The sequence below is a fragment of the Diceros bicornis genome, chromosome 23, assembly GCF_020826845.1.
Source record: "Diceros bicornis minor isolate mBicDic1 chromosome 23, mDicBic1.mat.cur, whole genome shotgun sequence".
Classification (NCBI taxonomy): Eukaryota; Metazoa; Chordata; class Mammalia; order Perissodactyla; family Rhinocerotidae; genus Diceros; species Diceros bicornis.
Genome location: NC_080762.1, coordinates 43,345,070 through 43,366,396, shown reverse-complemented (window position 1 = coordinate 43,366,396; position 21,327 = coordinate 43,345,070). Strand labels below are relative to the sequence as shown.

Sequence of the window (21,327 nt, the reverse complement as noted above, 5' to 3'; positions counted from 1 at the left end):
CTTGTAGTTCTCATTGTATAGGTCCTTCACCTCCTTGGTAAGATTTATTCCTAGGTATTTTATTCTTTTTGATGCAATTGTAAATGGTATTATCTTTTTGAGCTCTCTTTCTGTTAGTTCATTATTAGCATACAGAAATGCAACTGATTTTTGTAGATTCATTTTGTACCCTGCAACTTTGCTGTAGTTGTTGATTGTTTCTAATAGTTTTCCAACAGATTCTTTAGGGTTTTCTGTATATACAATCATGTCATCTGCAAATAGTGAGAGTTTCACTTCTTCGTTACCTATTTGGATTCCTTTTATTCCTTTTTCTTACCTAATTGCTCTGGCCAAAACCTCCAGTACTATGTTGAACAGGAGTGGTGAGAGTGGGCAGCCCTGCCTCATTCCTGTTCTCAGAGGAATGGCTTTCAGTCTTTCCCCGTTGAGTATGATGTTGGCTGTGGGCAGATTCTTTCTTGCTCAGCCTTTTGTTCCGTTCAGGCCTTCAAAGGATTGGACGAGGCCTGCCCGCATTAGAGAGGGCAGTCTGCTTTACTCCGTCTACTGATTTAGATGTTAATCTTATCCAGAAATACCCTCACCCAGAATGTTTAACCAAGTATCTGGGAACCCTGTGGCCCAGTTAAGTTGACACATTAAAATTAGCCATCACGGTAGTGAACATCTTTATGTAGCTAGCCTTAAACTCTCCCCTCTCCCTATTATGTCTTTAGGATAAACTCCTGCATGTGAAGTTGCTGGGTCCAGTGTATGTGCATTCTGGGTGATGTTATTGTGCGGTTCCCCTCAGAAAGGTACAGTTGTGAGTGATTTTTTCACCACCCTCGTCAACACAGATATTGACAAATCATGCTAATCTTTGACAGTTTTATGGTGTAAAAATATCTTTTTTTGCATTTCTTTTAAGATTGAGGTTGAAAGTCATTTTGTAAGTTAATGTCCGTGTGTGTGTGTGTGTGTGTGTGTGTGTTCGATTAGACTGACTACATTTACTTCACTCTTCTAAGGTCCTGAGTCCAAATAATTCCAGTCCTGTAATGGAGCTTACAGTTGAGTATGTGCATGGAACTGCCTAATCAGATCCTTTTCCATTTTACTATTTGAATGTTTTGTCTTTATTCCTTTGTAAGAACTTTTTTAAAATTACACTTGTTATGAATATCTATCACAATTTTCCTTTTAAATTTTTGGCTTTTCTGAATAAATTGAAAAGGCTTTCTCTACTTCAAAAATTGTAAAAATATTAATCTGTATTTTCTTCTGCTATTTTTATGGTTTTATTTTTATAATTATCTTTTGTTTTTATATTATATATACTATAATATCTATATATTTTATTTTTATCTTTATTTTCATAATTTCTAATAGGTAACAACTCCTTTGTTTTTGTTATTTTTAGAGCTTTTTTGTCTGTTTTCCCATACTTGCTTTGCAGATAATCTTTACAATCTTTTTTTTAAGTTAAAAAAAACGTTGTTTGGGATTATACTGAATAAATGAATTATTGGTTGGAGAAACAATATAATATTGAATCATTAATTCTTTCAAAGAAATTTGTGAAGTGCCTGCTGTGTGCCAAGCATTTTCTAGTTACAAGACCCACACAAATCCCTGCCTTGGAGGAAGCCTACATTCTAGAGCTGTGCCGTCCAATACGGTGGCCGCTGGCCGCGTGTGGGTACTGAGCATTTAAATGTCGCTAGTGCTGCATGTTAAAATGATAATATTTCAGATATATTGGGTAAAATATATAATGAAAATTAGTGTGACTTGTTGCTTTTTATGTGTTTTCTACTGAAAAATTTTAAGTTTCATATGTAGCTCACATATTTCTGTTGGACAACTCGGATCTAAAGTGGCTTTGGGGAGGGGTGTGTTAGGGAAGAGGCTGACTATGAATAAAATAAATAAGTAATATAAAATATTAGATAGCCAAAAGTGCTAAAGAGGAAGGGCTAAAGAGGAAAAAGGGAATATAAATATTTTTGTATGTTTTATGTAAGATGGTCAGGAAGGCCTTGTTGAGGAGTCTCTTGGGTAAAGTCCTGAAGGAAGAGAAGAAGCAAGCTATATGAATGTCTGGGGAAAGAGCATTCTAGGCAGCGGGAACAGCAAGTGCAAAGGTCCTGAGGTAAACACACGCTGGTATGTTCAAAGAGCAAGAGGGGGAGAGGCCATTGTGGTGAGAGTGTGCAGAGAAGAGTAGGAGACAAGGTCAGAGAGGTCTAGAGTTTAGAGGAGAGATCCAGGCTGGAAAGTCAAATGTTGGAGTATCAGCACTTGAAAGTAGTTGAAGTCATGAGACTGCATGAGACACCTAGAGGATGAGTATAGACAGATGGACACTCAAGGACTGAGTCTGGGACTGCCTAACGGTGTAGGTGGGGAGATGGGGAGGAGCAAGCAAAAGAGCATGGGAAGGAGTGGCCAGAAAGGTGGGAAGAAAACTAGGGGTGTGTGTGTGTGTGTGTGTATTTTCCTGGAAGCCAAGCAAAGTCAAGGAGAAAAGATCCATTTCCTCAAATGCTGCTAATGGGTTGAGTTAGTGGAGAACTGAGACTTGACGTTGGAGTTGAGCAATGTGGAGGTCACCAGTGACCTTGAGAAGAGCAGTCATGGTGGAGTGACAGAGTGGACGCCTGACTGGAGTGGATTCAGGAGAGAAGAGGAGAGAAATTGGAGCCACGGGCATAGACCACTCCTTTAAGGAGTTTTCCTATCTCAGACAAGATTTCTCTTCCTGTTTAAGTCATCTTTCGCATACATTCCTCAGCAGAATTTACAGTTTTCTTCATATAGGGCCTGTCCATTTATTATTAAATTTATTCCTAGGTGTATTATACTTTTTAAAAATTGTTATTGTGAATAGCATCATCTATCATTATATTTTCTGACTGATTTTTGATGATGTATTCATTCATTTTAGTATTAATTTTGTAAATGGCCACTGTATTAGTTTCCTAGGGCTGCTGTAACCAAGTACTGCAAACTGGGTGGCTTAAACAACAGAAATGTATTGTCTCACAGTTCTGGAGGCTGGAAATCTAAGATCAAGTGTCAGTGGGATTGGTTCCTTCTGAGGGCTGTGAGGGAAAATCTTTTCCAAGCCTCTGTCCTAGCTTTTGGTGGTTTGCTGGCAGTCTTCGGCATTCTTAGCTTATAGATGCATCGGCCTGATCTCCGCCTTCATCTTCACAGGCTTTCTCCCTGTGCACCTGTGTGTGTGTGTGTGTGCCAAATTTCCCCTTTTTATAAGGACACCAGTCATGCTGGGTCAGGGCCCACCCTAATGACCTCATCTTAATTTGACTACATCTGCAAAGACCCTGTTTCCAAATAAGGTCACATTCTCAGGTGCTGGGGCTTTGGACTTCAACATCTTTTTGGGGAGACACAATTCAACCCTTAAGAGCAACCTTTTAAGCTCCCTAATTGTTTCAAATAGTTTGTTATTTGACTTTCTTGGGGCTTTGAGTTATTCAGTTGTGCGTCGCTTAACGACAGGGATACATTCTGAGAAATGTGTCATTAGGCTATTTTGTTGTTGTGTGAACATCGTAGTATACTTACACAGACCTGGATGGTATAGTCTACTACACAGCTATGCTATGTGGTACTAATCTTATGGGACCACCATCGTATATGTGGTCCATCATTGACCAAAACGTCATTATGCAGTACATGACAGTACAATATATAAATGCCAATAGTGATTAGGGTATTGTCTTTCTTTGTAAAATCTGTAATTTGAATTTTTCTCTCTTATCTAGTTTCATTTTACTTTAATGTCCTTGAAAGATCTGATATTCTCACTATTTCTATTTCTCATCTCCTGGGTCTTTCCCACCCATTGGCACCACTTCACCTGGGCTGCTAATCGTGGGCCTAGGTTGTGGTAAGCTTACAAAAGTTCTTGTTGGCAGAGCTTCTAACCTAACCTGAATAATCACCTTATCCTACATGTAGGGAATTATATTAAAAAGATGAGAGAAAAAATCATGAAATTTAGAGTTAAATGATCTTTTGAAGAAGGCTCGTAAATGTCAGTTGAATGATCAGAGAGGAGTTGGTCTTTACAATGATGGTCTTTTTTCTTTTTTTTTTTTTTTTTCCTGAGGAAGATTCACCCTGAGCTAACATCTGTGCTGGTCTTCCTCTATTTTGTATGTGGGTTGCCACCACAGCATGGCCGACAAGTGGTGTAGGTCCATGCCCAGGATCCGAACCCATGAACCTGGGCCGCCATAGCAGAGCACACAGAACTTTAACCACTCGGCCACTGGGCCAGCCCCCCAGAGCCTTTTTTCACGAAACCTTTTTATTATGAAAAATTTTAAACAGAAACAAAAATAGAGAAATTAGTATAATGAACCCTCATGTACCTATAATCCAATTTCAATAATTATCAACTAATGGTCAATTTTATTTCATCTATGTCTCCAAACACTCCCTCTCCCCATACTATTTTGAAGTAAATCCCAGGCATTGAATTATTTTATTTGTAAATAATTCAGTATGTAGCTCTAAGAGATAAGAATTTATTTAAGATAACCGCACTACCATTATGACACCTAAAAAAATAACAATTCTTTAATAACATCAACTAGTCAGTGTTCAGATTTCCAATTGTCTAAAATATAAGATTTTTAAATGGTTTTTTGAATAGGGATCTGAATAAGGTCCACATATAGGATTGGTCACTGTGATTCTTAAGTATCTTTTTGTTGTTACTTTCCTGTTCCTTCTTTCTCTCTCTCTGTCTTTCCTTGTGAACTCTGTCTTGATGAAACCAGGTTCTTTGTCCTGTGGAGCTCTACACCATTTGGATTTTGCTGATTGTATCCTTGTGGTGTCGTTTAACGTATTTTTCTGTCCCCAGTACTTCTGTAAATTGGTGGTTGAGTCCTGAAGCTTGTTCACAGTCAGGTTCAACTTATTTATTTATTTTGGTGAGGAAGATGTGCCCCGAGCTAACATCTGTTGCCGATCTTCCTCTTTTTTTGCTTCAAGAAGACTAGCCCTGAGCTAACGTCTGTGTCGGTCTTCCTCTATTTTGTATGTGGGTCGCTGCGACAGCATGGCTGACAAGTGGTGTAGGTCTGAGCCCGGGGTCTGAACATGGAAACCCGGGCTGCCGAAGTGGAGCACGCTGAACTTAGCTACTACACCACGGGGCCGGCCCCCAGGTTCCATTTATTTTGACAAGAGTGCTTCATAGGTGGTGGTGTGTCCTTTTATCAGGAGGCACACACTGTCTGGGTGTTTCTCTTTTTTAATGTCCAGGTCCATTCATCCATTGGGTTTGCTAAATGGATATTCTGATTGCATCATTCCTTCTTTATTTATTAGCTGAAATGTGAAGAGAAACTTTATCTGGTACTATTTGGTTACTAGTGGTATAGTTTGTAATAGGACAGGAGGATAAATCTTAATTCTTTCCTTTATTACTCTTTATGGGAACTTTCTTATAGTAAAACTAGTTTAATCTGAGAGAGTCTATTGCACAGAGCAGTGCCTTTTGGAACAGCCTCTTGGAATACCTTTCTTTCAAGTAAAAGTATAGAGGTTTGCACTAGATCCTTTAGATAATGGATTAGCTAAGAGGTCATGTAGTTCCACCTCTTGATTTTTTATTTTATTTTATTTTTAAAGTCACTCGATGTTTGTTTTTTGTGACATCGATTCTTTTTTTTTTTTTTTTGGTGAGGAAGATTGGCCTTGAGCTAATATCTGTTGCCAATCCTCCTCTTTTTGCTGAGGAAGATTGGCCCTGAGCTAACATCTGTGCCCATCTTCCTCTATTTTGTAGGTGGGACGCCTGCCACAGCATGGCTTGATAAGCGGTGTGTAGGTCTGCCCCCGGGATCTGAACCCTCAAACCGCCGTCTGTGGAAGTGGAGTGCACGAACTTAACCGCTATACCACCAGGCAGGTCCCACCACCTCCTGTTTTTTTAAAATGAGGAATAACCTTCTCCACCTGCAGCCCTTCCTTCTCAACACACATAAATATAAATGCATATATGTGTATGCACATATTTGTTACTTCAAGTTACAGAATAGCCTCATATAGTCAAATTCTAGGTAACTGTGATCTGCCCAGAGTTAGTGAATTCCCTGTAGGTGCCCAAGGGCTGAAGGAGACCCCTAGAGGAGCGGGAGCCAGTGGTTACTGGAGGTCACTGTGCTTCCCAGGTCTTCCCTTGTCTTGGGCAATAGTTCTGCTTCACTGTGTACCTGTCAAAAACTTGCTGGGTCCTTTACTGTCAGCCCTTCTCAGGATGGCCTTTGCCAGAGGTGTGAATGCACAGCCTGTGGATTCTTCCAGAAAACTTTGGAGTGACGAGTGCTGGCTGATATGCACCTGGCTCCAGGTTATGAAGTGGAGGGCAGTATTGATGCCACCATCTTAGAGTCTTAGCTGGTCTCCCCGTCTCTTGGCATCTCTTTGGCTGTGAGTAGCTTCCTCTGCAAGCCAAGGCAAATCGTGTCGTTTCACGCTGTCTGCCCCACTGTCTCCCTCTGAGAAGCAGAGAAAATCGTTCAGTCCCCTGCCCTCTGCTGATTGCTCAGGCCAACTTGCTGTGTCTATGCCTTGCCCTGTGAGAAGGTTCCTGGCACCCCCAGGTACCTCAGCTCACACCTGGCGAGGAAAAGCCCCAGAGGAAGAGAGGCCATTGCCTGCTCCCTGACCTCTCTGCCGTCCCCAGAGTCACCACACCAGCCTTGCTTTGTGTTGTCATCGTGTACTGCTTATACTTTCTTTGTATTTAATAGAGTTTCTTTAAATCAGACGTTATTAGATTTTTTTCCTAACCTGGCATCCTAAGTTTCAAGTTCAGGCATATTCTAAGTATTTTTCCTCCCTTTCCTATGATTTTTACCTTTATGTAGTCACTGCTGTAGATCTGGAGAATATTCAAAAGCATTAGTTTGTTACATCTTTTAAAACATTTTACTTTTTTTTTTTAAATTTTTTGTTTATCGCAGTAACATTGGTTTATAACATTGTTGAAACATTTTACTTTAAAGCTGTCTCTTCTTGGTTTTTCTTTCCATTTTAAAATCTCATCTTTGTTCTTATCTTTCTAGGGTTGCCTAATTTTAAGTCTCACCAGAAAATTCCTGTGTACCAAATGTATAGTGTTTATTAATCAAGTGTAGTAAGGTTACTTTGTAAAGTAATAGCTCACGTTACCAATGTGAATGGTTTTTAAAAATTCTATTTTCTAAAGAACTGTCCATCCAGTTAATGGTGAGACTCAAGGCTTAAAAATTGACAGCTTGTGGGCTGGCCCCATGGCTTAGCGGTTAAGTGCGCGCGCTCCACTGCTGGCGGCCCGGGTTCGGATCCCGGGCGCACACCGATGCACCGCTTCTCTGGCCATGCTGAGGCCGCGTCTGGGGCTTTGGGGGAAAAAGAAAATAAATAAATAAAATTAAAAAAAAAAATTGACAGCTTGTAATGCTGTGATGAGGGGGCTACAGGAGATAGCGCTTATATGTCAGACTTCTCCAGGGGCCCACGTTGTGATACACATGATGCACCGGACTTCCTTTCATCTCATTTCTTTACATCTGTAAAGCTGTCGTTAGCTTGAGGTAGAGAAAAAGTGTTCAGAATGTACAGTGGTCCAAAAATAGATATCATCAGAGTTCATAAAGATATTTTCATTTGAGGAATTCTAATATCAATAACTCGTAGAATTTTTTCTCTTCTTTTTTAATCTGAAAAATTGCCCACTACATTGTGACATTGAATATAGTCTAGAAACAAATGTAGTGTTAGTTTCATTTTGGCTTGAAATTATTTGTGCTTTTACTCTGGCTCATTTACAGCCTACACGGAGGGATCTAACTTAACCTATATTCTTGACCTGATCAAAATTTTTGTACTTTGAGTCAACCATACAGAGAGTCAATGTAAAAAGAGAAATTTGTCTCATTTATAAATCATCAGAAAGCAACAATCCCAAGACTCTCTGTGTAAACATGAATGGATGCATGGAAATGCAACTTATTTAGGAAACAGACTCTAGGAGTCCAAACCTAATATCTGGACCTTTCCTACTTACACAAAAATAGGAAAAGATGAGAGCACATATGCTCTCATTCCATGAGTGTTTTCAAGTTAAGAGTTGCTATACTCTAAATTCTGTTTGTGAAGCGGGGAGCTAAAAAGAAAATGTGAAAGTTGCTTATTTCAATTGAATCTGTATGTTAGCATCTGTGCTGGCTTGCATGTGATTGGAACATGTAGAGTTGAGTCAGTTGTTTCTGGGCACTTGCCAGAAATAAAGACATCAAAGGAAATAGTACTCTGGGCAACGAATCAAAGATGGATGGGTTTTTCATTTAGTAGTTATTCTAGGTCTCTCTCTCCACAGCTTTTCTAAATGAAACTATCCCTCCCACAGCCCCTGCTAGAAAGGGCCACCCCTAGTAGACTAGTTGTCCATTCCAGTTACCTTCACGTTTGTACATGTGGAGGATTGTTTTTGTAGGACAGGTTCCCAGATGTGGAAACACTCAGTCAAAGGGAGTGAACATTTACGGTGTGACAGATACTGCCAAATTGTCCCCTAGAAAGGTTGTACCCATGTGCACTTCCACCAACAGTGAAAGCGAAACCAACCACCTAGTTGTCGTGAAGTGCTGCGGAGCTGTTGGTGGAGACCCAGACTTGCCTCAGGTTTTGCCAGCCATTTTCTAGTCGAGAGGTTGATTCTTGGTATGGTTATGAGCTGTTTTAGACAGTGTGAAACAATTTACAGATGTTCTTGGAAAAGAGTATTTTCATGAAGACTTTTAAAATGAAAATATAATTGTATTAAAGAATCTTTTAAAGTAATGCATAATCCTGCTCTTAAAAGATTTTCGTGGGGCCGGCCCTGTGGCTTAGCAGTTAAGTGCGCGTGCTCCGCTGCTGGTGGTCCGGGTTCAGATTCCGGTTGCGCACTGACAGACCGCTTGTCCGGCCATGCTGAGGCGGCGTCCCACGTACAGCAACTAGAAGGATGTGCAACTATGACATACAACTATCTACTGGGCGCTTTGGGGAGAAAAATGAAAAAAAAAAAAAATTTTCGTTTTTGCACGTTACCATCTACGTATGTATATATTTTGCCAGTTATAATTAGGGTGTATGTATTTTCATGTTTTACTTTTTTTACAGAACTGTCTCATAAACTGTTTTCTGTTTTTATGTATCTTTCATAATATTCATTTAAAAGCTACATAATGCTGCGTTTAGTTATTGTACCATAATTTGCTAATTCAGTCCTTAATATTGAATATTTAATAAGCAACCAAATACTTAAATTGTATGTTCTTAACTAATAAGATATATTGTTTTGGGGGTCGGCCTGGTGGTGTAGCGGTTAAGTTCGTATGTTCTACTTCTACTTCGGCGGCCCAGGGTTCGCCGGTTGGGATCCTGGGTGCCAACCTACTCACAGCCCATCAAGCCGTGCTGAGGCAGCGTCCCACACAGAAGAGCTACAACTCTACAACTATGATAACACAACTGTGTACTGGGGCTTTGGAGAGAAAAAAGAAAAAAGAGGAAGATTGGCAACAGATGTTAGCGCAGGGCCAATCTTCCTAAAAAAAAAAAAAACAAAAAGATGCATTGTTTTGTTCTAGTTATAAGAGTAATACAATTCATTATAAAAAAAATTTGGAAAGCACTAAAAAATAGGAAAACACACATACAACTCTTCCTGTAATCTCTGTTAATGAACTCTGTGACCATTATGATGTATTTCCTTCCTGTCTTTTCAAAATATTTTAATTTTTTGTTTTACAGTTTGTAACTATACTATTTGTGTAAAACATATTCATTTTTCCATGTTTCTAATGCTTTTAAAATAGCATTTTTCCTTCTTTTTAAAAAAAGTGGAAGTTTTTTTTCTGACTGTAAGAATAATTTGGGGCCAGCCCAGTGGGGGCTGGCCTGGTGGCACAGCGGTTAAGTGCGCGCACTCTGCTTTCCAGTGGCCCGGGGTTCGCAGGTTCGGATCCCAGGCACACACCGACGCACCGATTGTCAAGCTATGCTGTGGCGGCATCCTATGTAAAGTAGAGGAAGATGGGCACTGATGTTAGCCTAGGGCCAATCTTCCTCAGCGAAAAGAGGAGGATTGGCATCGGATGTTAGCTTAGGGCTGATCTTCCTCATGAAAAAAAAAATAGAAATTATTACAGAAAAATGGAAATAATCCCAGTGATCCTAATCCCATCACCCAGAGGCAAACACCATTAACCTTTTGGCTTATTACCTTCACATTTTTTTTTCTTTCTTTTCTGTTTTTTTTTTTAATTTTATTTATTTTTTATTCCCCCAAAGCCCCAGTAGATAGTTGTATGTCATAGCTGCACGTCCTTCTAGTTGTTGTATGTGGGACGCGGCCTCAGCATGGCCGGAGAAGCAGTGCATTGGTGCGCGCCCAGGATCCGAACCCGGGCCACCAGCAGCGGAGCGTGCGCACTTAACCGCTAAGCCATGGGGCCGGCCCACATTTTTTTTTTTCTTTAAAAAAATGTTTGAGACATTAATTTGGGCGGTGGTCATGGACCCTTTTCAAAATCTTTAAAAATCCAAATTAAGAACTCTTGCTGTATGCGTAAATATACCTAACTCTTTTTTTCCTACTAAATAGGCATTTCCTTATCGTTGTAAACTCTCATAAATCTCTAAATTTGCTGATTGTTATGGGTTGAATTGTAGCCTCCCAAAATTTGTATGTGGAAGTCTTAACTCCCATTACCTCATCATTCGATTGTGACCTTATTTGGAGATAAGGTCTCTATAGAGATAATCAAGTTAAAATGAAGTCATTAGGGTGGGCCCTAATCCACATGACAGATATTGTTATAAAAAGAGGAAATTTGGAGACAGACATGTGTAGAGGGAACACGCTGTGAAGAGACATAGAGAAGATGGCCATCTACAAGGCAAGGAGAGAGGCATGGATCGAATCCTTCCCCTGTAGCTCTCAGAAGGAACCAGCCCTGCTGACACCTTTATTTCAAACTCTTAGCCTCCAGAATTGTGAGACAATAAATTTTTGTTGTTTATGTCACCCAGTTTGTGGTACTTGGTTATGGCAGCCCTAGCAAACGAATTCATTGATTACATAATCTTACATAATATAGACGTTTGGATGAATATTTACTTTGTGTCAGGCACTGTGCTGGATGTTGGGAACACTAAGTCAACAAAGTCAAGTTCGCTGTCTTGAAGGTGATTAGATTGGTGCACACATATAGAACCCTGGGGTTGTGCAATGATGAGTGATGCACAGGGCATAATGGGAGCGCAGAGCTGAGCCAGGGATGAGGGCAGTCTTCCCAGAAGTACCACTTGAGCTGAGTTTTCAAGAACCGGTAGGACCCTACTTAACTATTCTGTTGTTGAACATTAGGGTGTTTTCAGTTTCCTGTGTTTTTGGATTATTATTAGGATAGATTCCCAGTAATGCATTACTGAGACAAGATATGAGCCTTGAAACATCATTTTTAGGGCAAGTGTAATGTTCTACCAGAGGGAGGTTTCCTGGTTTGTAGAATCATCCTCTTTTATTGGATTGAAGTCTCCTTGATGTTCTGTTTCTACTGTTTTGCTATTATAAGTAATGCTGTAGTTTACATCTTTTTGCATAAAGCTTTTTCCATAATTAGAATTATTTCCTTAGTGATAGAGTCCTAGAAATAGAATTACAGTATCAAAAAGGTCAAATTGTTTTTCAGAAATGCTGATTTACCTTCCCATTAATAATCAAGTGAGATTTATTAACAAATCAATTTGATTTATTATAGTCTTTTATATCCTTTGGGGTATGTTAAAACAGTTCAATATTTCCCTCTTTTGAAGACTGAACCTTTCCTAGGAAGTCAAATATGGTTTGTATCACTTGAGATGGAAAAACTTCTCCTTAGGTTTATTCCTCCAACTGAAAAAAACCTCCCTAAAGGGCATTGTACCATCAGACTTGCCCACACGATTTCTGTGCTAGTTTCTAACCAGCAGATGTGTGCATTAGCCTCTGTTTATACTCTCTCAGGTCAGTGTCTGTCTGAAATGTAACTATCCCAAAAGATCAGCCTTCCAAGTGAGCTGCTTCTATTCTATCTTTAGCTTTTCTTTCTTTCTTTCTTTCTTTTTCTTTTCTTTCTTTCTTTATCTTTTAGCTTCTTTCATAATGACTCCTGTACTCTCCACTCTGCTAGGGTCTAAATCCCAGTTATGTTGGCAGCATATAACTACTGTAATAAAGTAACAAAAAGAACCACAGTTGTGGTGACAGGCTGGGAATGTGGGTGCCTGAAGGAGCCAGGTCAGGAGTGACAGTGTCCTTAGTGAGAGAAGGGTTTGCTTGCGAGCATTTTATTGTTTCACTCATTTTAAAGGTGAGTCTGAGCACGTTTTATTGACTCAGCCAAGTAACAAGCATCAAGGAACAAGGACTATAATCAGTTTTGTATTCTCTACCTGGTAGCCTGCCTTGCGTGATTGATTAATTGATGCGAAATAATAATCAATGTAATTTAAAAAAATGCCCCACTCACTAATTACTTTTCGAAAACTTTACTTTTGAAATCAGAAAAAAAAAATGCAATGTTATACACGTTTTAAACATTATGGAAGTGCACAGTGTGGCAAGTGTAAGTTTTCTGTATTCCTGCCCCACAAAGATAAGCACCCATGGTCTACAGTTTAGGACATGTTTCTCCAGATTTTTTTCCTAGCATTTAAGAAATATAATGATGCTTAACTTCACTAATAATAAATGAAATACAAAGTAAATAAAAATGAGATTTTTTTTTTCCTTATCAAGTTCTCAAAGATAAAACAGAAACATAATGGGCCGGCCCCGTGGCTTAGCAGTTAAGTGCACGCGCTCCGCTACTGGCGGCCCGGGTTTGGATCCCGGGCACGCACCAATGCACTGCTTCTCCGGCCATGCTGAGGCCGAGTCCCACATCCAGCAACTAGAAGGATGTGCAACTATGACATACAACTATCTCCTGGGGCTTTGGGGGAAAAAAAAGGAGAAGGATTGGCAATAGATGTTAGCTCAGAGCCGGTCTTCCTCAGCAAAAAGAGGAGGGTTAGCGTGGATGTTAGCTCAGGGCTGATCTTCCTCACAAAATAAATAAATAAATAAATAAATAAATAAATAAATAAATAAAAACAGAAACATAAGATTGATTATGTCTATGTTGGTGGACAGGTAGGAAAATGGGCACTCCCATACGATATTGGTGGGGATATGAATTGGTAAAATCTATTTGGAGAGTAATTTGTCAGTAATTACTAAAATTTTGTATACACATACCTTGTGCATTGCCTCTGCTGACTTTGGAAAAATAAGAATGTCGATCGCTATTTTATAATAATGTCATCAGGTGTTGTGTTGTTGGCGGTGGTGGTACTGGTGGTGGTGGTGGTGTCTTCTACTATATGAGGAGGCTTGATGAAGTCACATCTCAGATGGCTTTGTACGCAGAATAGTGCCAGAGGGCAGTATGGGTCAAAGCAATTCTCATGCTTCTTTCACAATTTAGGCAGAAAGATAGGCTTCCCTGGGGAGGAAAGATTTTTACCACTGCACTTCATAAAGTGAAAACAGCTAGGAGTCCACTCAGGCCCCTGCAGACACCTTTGAAAAGCACTTCCTAGGAACACCTCCCTTTCCTCCTCTTCTAAGTCCTACAGCAGCAGTGAGATTCAGCCCTATGAAATATTCATAAAATTCAATCGACTGTAAAAACACTTTGTAAATGTGAGTGCTGTAAGTGACCCAAATTATATCAGCAGCTTTTTGAGAAATGGGGAGAGAAAGGAAAAGGCATTTAAGGGAATGGAATCCAGGGAGCCAACCTTGCCATTTCAAACCATAATAAATGGGTCGTCGATCTGCATTTTGCAATTTCAGAAATGACTAACACTTGGACTGTTTTTGAGCATTATAAGAGTGGCCTCATCCCAATATAAATCAGTCTTTCTACATTACAGGAGTTATGTCACTTTTTAAATCTATATTTTTATTTCGTAGTCATTTTGATTCCAGCTGTAAAAATCCTGAGAATCTGTATTCAAGGTGGTCTTCTCATCTCAGATGCTGAGGGAGTCGTTGAAGCCTAGCTGGCCTCCAGGCGAGAATGGTGGAAGGCGCCCCTGCCAGCACCTCTTGTTCAGGTTCCCCGTCCAGGGCCCTGCAGGAGAGCTCCCTGGCCCACTGAGTCACAGGGGCCAGAGGTTTTCATTGTTGGAAAATTCTCCTGGGTTTATGCAGATGCTGTCTCCATCCAACTGCCAGTCCTTTGTTCTGCTGTCTGGATCCCCCAGAATAAATCTACCCTTTGTACCCTTCAGTATTGAGGATGGCCATCCCCGCCCCCCACCCTGCTCAGATCATTTTGTCCTCATAAGACGGGATTCCTAGAATTTTTGCCCTCCTGGTTACCCACTCTTCTATGTAGAATAGTACACAGACCATCTATTCCCCCCTCACCCACCTTGTTCATAATACTGTCTTTCTATAATGAGTCCTAAAATTGTTAAGTTTGTTGGTTTGTTTGGTTTTGGCGCCCACATCACACCATTGTCTCATATTGACTTGTAAACAAACTAAACCGCCAGAGCAGTTGCTTTTTGAGCCTAAGTGAAAGATGGAACATCTATTTCTCGGAAATCTTGTTTGCTTTCGGCTCCTTGTTCCAACCCAGACCTCTTTTGGAATTCTGATTCTGTCGGTCTTATCTAAAGCATTCATCTCGCCCAGCATGGTGTCGTGGGATAATGGGAAAAGCCTGCCGCCGCCGACTGCTGATGTATTTACCCAGGCTCAGGGCTTGAAGAGGGTGACAAATCCCTCATAACGAGTTTGCCAAGTGCCTGCTGGCAGCCAGCGGATTCAAGGCTCCATGGAGAAGGGAGAAGGACAAAACCGGAGCCTGGCTGCCAGAAGGGGCCCCGTGCCGCTGGGGTTGGAGGAACCTGGGTTTGACCATTGACATGTAAATGGCCAGAGGGGCCTGAGGCTGATTCGCAGCAGACCCTCCCACCGTCCCACAGGCCACACAAAGCCCTGGCCCGCAGGCTTCACCTTAGTGAGGCCCTGGGCGGGCGTCCTGGCTGCAGAGGTAAGTCCCCGAATCAGCTCTGTTGTAAAACCATTCCGTTTGGGACTGTGATTGTGGACTAGAAAGTTCTCCCAGCCACGTGCAGAGGGAGTGGTCTCTGTGGAATGCACTCTTTCCTGCATGTAGACACTGGCTCTTTAGAGGTTTTTGAAATGAAAAAGAAGACTCCTAAATGATTATTAATTTGATTTGATGTAAGGAAAGAAATAGAATCACATTTGCCCATATGTGTGTGCATATACAGGATTTGATGCTAGCTTCAAAGTACTTTTTGAATTTTACATGAAATTTCTGTGGGACAATTTTATTTTGGGCTTTGTGTTTTCTGGAGTCCTGCACTTGTGCTCTCTCTCTCTCTCCTCTCTTTCTCTCTCCCCTCTCTCTATCTCTAACCTTTCTTACCTTCTTTCCTCCTTCCTTTTCCTTGTAGTGATGGTAAGTTGTGTAACTCGTGAAAGAAGTATCACTGTGTGCTTTACAAGTTAGAGAAGCGGAAGAAAAATTACACACCGTTAGAATAATTAATATGAATAAATCGCGACTAAAGAATGGATATGATGAAGTTCTTTTTTTCCCTCTGAAACTTCAGTGGAAGAGTTTATGTAGTGCTGAGGTCCTAGTGAATTGTAAAATGTGTGGTGCTCTTAACACCTGGTGGGAGGTATATGTCATGGTCTGGACTGATTTTGTTACAAGTCCTTTAAGCACTAGCAAGAAATTATTTAAAATAGAAGTTTAGATTTCACATTCAGCTTGTGTACTAGATTGAGTTAGAGGAGAATCTTTTTAAAAGATTTTAAAAAATCTTCAAGTAAAAGGTTTTGTTTGGTGAACGATATCCCACGTAGGACTCACTGCCCTGAGTTCTTGCAGAGATGGTGCTTTTAGGAAAACATTTTCTTAATAAAATACAACATTTCCAGATCTCTCTCTCTCTCTTCTCTGTCTTTCTCTGTCTCTTCCTGGTACAGATACTCTTCACAGTATGAGTTCAGTACACAGTGCATCCTGAAGCCTTGAATATTGATTGGTGGTTGTTAGTTTGGACACTTTTTTGCTCTTTTCAAGTAATTATAGTAATAGAATTGTGCTTTCATGCCAGAATACTCATAATGAGATTGAAGAAAAAATTCACGCAATCCGTCTTATATCCAGAAGCTGTAAATCTTGTCATTAAGTGTGAAGTCTGTTCTTAATTTTTAAGTGTCTCGTGCTCTAATGAGCATAGTTCAGGGGGTTTGGTACAGTGGAAAGAACACAGAACTGAGTGTTATGGGACATGGGAAGAGTCTAGCTGCCTGGGTGGCCTTGGGCAAATGACTAACTTCTTTGGACCTCAGTGATGGACTAGATCAGTGGTTCTTAACCAGGGGTGGCAGTGTCCCTCCAGGGGCACTTGGAAATGTTGAGAGGGAACATGTTAAATTGTCACAGTATATGGGGGCACTAATGATTGAAGACCCCAGAAACTAGAAATCTTGAAATGCCACACGGCCCAGTGAAGACTTGACCCACCCTAAATGCCGATGGCACCCCCGCTGAGAAACCTGGACCAGATGATCACTAAGGTTCCTCCAGCTGTATTTCTCTCAAGTTCATAAGCAGAGCATTGACAGCATCTAAAACCATGTTGAACCAATCCACTTAGTGTGTGTATCTCACATACAGCATTGAACGCTGTGTTGTTGGGCAATGCTGGTAGACCTGGTAATGCTGGGTCAGGACGCTCATGCCGTGGCTCCTTGGATTCAGCTTTATTGCTGGGGGAGTTCCCTGCTTTAAGCCCAGAAAAGTACTGATACTGTTCAGAAGCAGGTGCAGAGCCGGGCCAGGGTGTTTTGGTTGGCTTTGGGTTTTCCTTCATGTCCTCATTTCCTCAAAGGGAAGAAGTGGGTGTATTGTGGCCGCAGGCCTGGCCTCCAGGCCTGGACTTTTCCGCTATGGACAAAGGGCAGCTGTCTCATCGCACTGCCCTGCTGCTGGGCCATGTCTTGTCTGTTGAGAAAAGGATTCGTGTGGAGGCAGGTGCCACCTTGCGAATCTGCCCGCCTGTTCTCACAGGCCACCAGAGGCCTTGATGAGGCAAAAGGGGATTTGAGCTGGAATAATGATTCCTGGGGAGTCTGAATTCTAAGATAGTTTGGAGTTATTAAATTACTTCTTATTTGCCAGTGAGGTGCTATTACATCAAAGCCCCACATTAAAGCTTCTTTCAGGATTGTCTTACTGTAGAAAGCAAAAGAGAGATGAGTTAGTGATCCTCACCAGAAATTCCCTGTGATGTTGTACAGATATGCAACTCCTAATAACTGAAGTGTAGAGTACCTGGAACATATATTTTAATTGAAGTGTTGTTTTTAATTACAAAAATAATTTATTTAATTAAAGAAAATTCAAATAAATAAGAAAAAAATACCAGTAATTACTACATTTTGATATATACCCTGCCAGTCTTAAAAATTTTACAAAAACGGGGTTACAGTATATGATATTTTATACCCTGCTCTGTTCACATCACGATATCTCATGACCATCTTTCTATAACATAGTATTGCATAATTCTGCATGACTACTGGTGATCCATTAAGAGGATAGTGCCAAAGAGCACAGACCCTAGAGTTGGACTCTGGGTTCATACTCTAGCCCTGCCTCTTATTAGCTGGGCAAATTAACTTCTTTGTGCTTTGGTTTACTCTTCTGTAAAACTGGGAGAATAATATTACCCACTGCACTGGTGTGTTTTAAGAATTAAATGAGATGATAGATATTAGTGCTTAGAATAGAGCCTTGTATAAAGTAAGCACTCAGTATGTGTGAGCTATCATCATCTTGTCAGCTTCAGCATCATTATATGACTGTACCATCTTTGCTAATCAACCCCCTGGTATTAGACATTCTTGCAATTAAATCCTTTCTGACATGCAGAGTTATTACTTTCAGATCAGTTCCTAAAAGTGGAATTTCTGGGTCAAAGAGCAAACAACAGTTTGAAGCTTTGGATATGTATTGCTGAATTTCCTTCTAGGAAGCTTGTTTCAGAATTCACTCCTATCAACTTTTCTCAGCTGAGTTAAAAAATTCAGCTTGTCTTCCTTCTAACATCCCATGTGCTCTGGTACCTCCTCCTTCCAATAATTGGGAATATAAACTCATCTAATGTTGCTCAGGGGCAAGCATAATTAAGGAAATGAATTAGCCACAAAACAAATTCAGTAAGGCATCCCATAGTCAAATAAAACAAGGTAGACCACCTGCCACTTGGTATTTTCTGTGCTCCAACCTCTCTCCATTGATCAAGAATTGTGTGTGTATGAGAAGATGTGAATGTGTAACACATAAGTGTAGTCTTCATGCTCTTTTCCTCCAACCCAATTTAACTTCTAGACATACTGGAAGAAAAAGAAATTGTCTTCAGCCACATGATAGGAAATGTACATGAAATTAGCTATCTAATTTGTAAAACATTGTCAGTCTCTTTCTTCTGTGATATGTAAAAATTGCTTATTTCGTTGCATTTACTTTTACGTTTACCATGAAGAACTTGTTGTAAGTTGGCATATACAAAGATGGGACCCATAGTGTACTCTTTGCTTCTTGACCTGGTAGTGAGTGCTGTGGCCCAGGCTCCTTGTTCAGCATGCCCATGCTACCAAATTGCTGGGTGATGACTCAGGTCTTCTGTTTGGATGACTGAGACCCCTCTGTACAGCATGCCATGGCCCTCACGTGTCCCCAGTGCAGTGTTGCTAGATGAAGTCTGCTTCTGTTTTGTTCTCAGCAATCCAGCCCCCTACATTTGATTATAACCATGAATGCAAACATGAACATTTAAACCACATGATCTAGCACAGTTATGAGGGAGACATCCAGATGATTCTGAATACATTCAGTTTAGATTCTCATTAAGAACATAAAATATGAGCTGGCCCCGTGGCTTGGAGGTTAAGTGCACGCGCTCCGCTACTGGCGGCCCGGGTTCGGATCCCTGGTGGGCACCGACGCACCACTTCTCTGGCCATGCTGAGGCCGCGTCCCACATACAGCAACTAGAAGGATGTGCAACTATGACATACAACTATCCACTGGGGCTTTGGGGAAAAAAAAATAAAGGAGGAGGATTGGCAATAGATGTTAGCTCAGAGCCAGTCTTCCTCAGCAAAAAGTGGAGGATTAGCATGGATGTTAGCTCAGGTCTGATCTTCCTCACAAAAAAAAAAAAAGAACACAAAATGTAAAAATGCTCATATCTCTGAAAATGCTTAGGGCCCAAAACTATGCTTGGGAAAAGCTGACTTGGTTTATAGACACTGTCCAAGGTACTTTTGATAATTATTGGCATTCCAAAGAGAAATGTAGGCTATATTTTTATTATTTCTTTGGATCGAGTACTTGATTCATTTTTGCTCCAGAATAGTGGCTTTCAGCCTTTTGACTGGGACCCATTATAAGAAATGCATTTTACCTAGTGACCCAGTATGTACACACACACCTATAAACACATACAAGTGAAACAATTGTTTCCCAAAATACCTGCAGCACGCTTTGATATTTTCTATTCTATTCTGTTTCATTCTTTAAAATGTTACTTGTGACCCCCTAACTTATCTTCATGACTCACAGATGGGCCGTGGCCTGCAGTTTGGAAATTTTGTTCCAGAGGTGGTTTGTTGTTGAGGGTGAGCGGACTGGTAACCTTGGTGGGGACTAGGAGCCCTTTTCATGGTGGAAGCATGTTGCTTTCCTCTTGCTGCTGGGTCCAGGGCAAGCTGTCCATGCCCAGGGTGTCGCCTCTGGAGAGGTCTCAGTGCCCTGGGGCTGGGCAGGAAGTGGAAACAGAGCCCCTTGTGCTAGCTGCCTGGCCACTTGAACAGCTTTGCTTTTGAGAACTTCCGTCCTTCCCTGGACTGGCTGCTGCTGCAGCTGACGGCTGTGTCTGAGAGGGAAGGTTTAAACAAAGACAATAATTCAATTTGAGTGCCCCTGAATTATGTCTTTGTCTCTGCTCTTGACGGAACAGAAGGAAGTTGTTCATTATTAAGGATGCCAGCTGCCCAGGGATTGATATATCTGTAGCCAAGGCTGGCTCCCTTTCAAGTAGGTAGAGAGCTGGCTCCCCAGTCGGTGTGTTGTGAAGGGATCCAGAAAAGATTTTCCTTAAAATGTCTACTCATTCCCTTGTGCCTAAAATTTTATGATTAGAGTTCATTCTTTTAACTCTTACAAGCTTTTTGTTCTCCCAGAATTCCAGATCAATATAAAAGTGTCCTTAGGAAAGAGAACACCTTAAAATTGTATCAGATAACATTTAATGGGGATTTGAACAGCCACTGAGAGCAAGGGGTAGGGGTGTAGGTGGGGGCATGGGGAGCCTAGAGGACTGTGAACAGGAACAGAAGAGGCTGCAGGCCTGGGGAAGTTTCTGTGTCTAGCAGTAATTTGAAAGCTATTTGAAATTGTAGAGCTCTTTAAATATTTTTATGGGAATTTTATGAAGACCTAGAGGCTTGGGGTGGACTTGAGTAGGGCTTAGAGATGAGGGAAGTGACACCCACCAAAGGTGACCAGAACCCTTAGGACCACTTGCTACTCCAGGATTACGTGGCCTGTATTGTCCGGTGGGTTTGTGTTTTTGTTTAACAAATGTCTTCCTTGCAGACAACATGACTAAACTATGCTACCCAAGGTTCACATTTTATTTTGTTCAGTGCCTTCCAAGCATCTTGTAATTATTTAGGTATTTTTCCTTAAATCTTAGCTTTCTGATTGGTCAGATCACCGCAATTTGATTGCATCCCAGTTTGTTTTTCCAGTTGTTGGTTATGAATTTAGAGCTGAAAAAGACCTTAGCGATCACGTGGGTCAGTGTTTTTCAAGCTGTGGCTATCAGCCCATTACTGGGTCATTAAATCAGCTTCATGGGTGTTACTGACAGGGATTGTTGGTTGAATGGGTGAGTAAATATTTATCTTCCCCACCAAGCATCGTGCAGTATAGAGATATGGGATACCTCCTAATGTGTAGCAATATACACAACCATTGTGTGATACAGATATACTCATTCTGTTATTTCACAAATATCAATTGTCAGTTAAGCACCTATTGTTCTAGGTACTGTGGTGAGCAGCAGCGGGTACAAAGGTGAGTAAGAGGCGGACCCTGCCCTTGAGATGCT

General features: G+C 40.9%; 1 protein-coding gene across 6 annotated transcripts in view; it reads left to right on the top strand.

Annotated features, from left to right (window-relative positions):
* ANKRD6 (ankyrin repeat domain 6) overlaps positions 1–21,327 on the top strand; it is a 172,523-nt gene that overhangs the window by 33,263 nt on the left and 117,933 nt on the right. Inside the window, exon 1 of one of the 6 annotated variants that reach the window (XM_058566632.1) lies at positions 14,870–15,155. The exons of the other annotated variants lie outside the window; for them this stretch is intronic. The gene's annotated coding sequence lies outside the window, so the exon portion shown is untranslated. Of the gene's footprint in view, positions 1–14,869; positions 15,156–21,327 lie in introns of those variants that run through there. 6 annotated transcript variants of the gene reach the window in all.